This window comes from Tauraco erythrolophus, chromosome 9, assembly GCF_009769465.1.
Source record: "Tauraco erythrolophus isolate bTauEry1 chromosome 9, bTauEry1.pri, whole genome shotgun sequence".
NCBI lineage: Eukaryota > Metazoa > Chordata > Aves > Musophagiformes > Musophagidae > Tauraco > Tauraco erythrolophus.
In genome coordinates this window covers 23,282,814-23,284,119 of record NC_141473.1, presented here as the reverse complement: position 1 = coordinate 23,284,119, position 1,306 = coordinate 23,282,814, and positions in this window count along the sequence as shown.

Here is a 1,306-nt window from a genome sequence, read left to right as displayed (position 1 = left end):
GGCCGCGCGCCGGGGCCGCGGGGCGCGAGGCGGTGCAGCACCCGCAGCCACCACCGAACTCCCGCGCTTGCTGCCGCTCCGCGCGCCGCCCGCCCGCCTCGCGAGACCAAAAACCGCGCGCTGCTCAAGCCGCGCGAGAGGCGGCGATGCTCTCGCGAGATGACTCCCCCCCCGCCCGGAGGCCATCTTGACTCCTGGCAGGTGACGGGAACACCCGGGCGTCGCTCCGCGCCCCTGCCCGTCGCGCCGCTGTTGCCCCGGGCAGCTGCTCGGGCGCGCCGCTGCTCGCTGGCGCTCGGCGCCGGGCCTGGGTGCTGTAGCGCTCTTGGGCTTTCCTGCCCAGCGGGGCCTGGGCCGTGCTGACGGTGGCGTTTCCGTTAACCCGTGCTTCTGGCCGCGCGGTGGGCAGCCCTTCCCGAACGCCGCCGCAGACCGGTACCGTCAGCAGCCGCCGGGCAGGCACAGCGCAACGAAACTGCTTGGGCGTCATCGTCCCGCTTCCGTCTGCCAGCCGGAGCGGTACCGGTGCGGGTCTCCGGATCGCCACCCTCGAGAGCACGGACACCGCAAGGGCCGGTTGTGGCCGCCGGTGCGGCGCCCGAAATGTTCACTTGAACGCTTCTGGTTCGTGCCACGAGAGGGCACAGGAGCGCTTAAAACCCCAGCGGGAGCGAGACTTCCCTCAGCCGGTGGAAAACCCTCTTACCAAAACACAGCCTACGTTAAAGTAAATGTTTCTAGTGTTCAGAACGCAAACGCTTTGACCTCACCTAAATAACACAAGCTGTCGAAATAGCTCTGGGCTTATCACCTCGGATCCATTAAAAGTTGCTGTGCACCTGACCGTCAAACGGATCGCTATTTTAAACTTGCTCCACACACATGGGGACCAGAGCTCCTGGTTCTCAAAAGAGACCTGGAAAGGGAGAGGGGGGAGGAAAGAAGATGCAGAGGAACAAACTAGTAATAACCGACATGGATGGCATTCTTGTCATTCACAAAGCCGTAGAGGCTGATTCTGGATGTTGTAATGTAGTTTATGAAAAGTGATTCCGTTTTGCAAGGTGTAGTTTGGAGGCTAACTCAAGATGGTTCTGCATCGGTGGGAGGGAATGTTAGCAGGGAGAAATGTTATTAACCCCCTAATAAGATTATTTTATTGGTGGCGTGGCAATCGAATGCAGCCTTTTTCAAGCTTCTATTTCACTTGCAACTATTCTCAAGACATCGCAGTGAATAAACAAAGAAAACCTTTATTTGCCTTCCAAACTACATTGTTAGAGTAGACAACTGAAATGCATCCAAG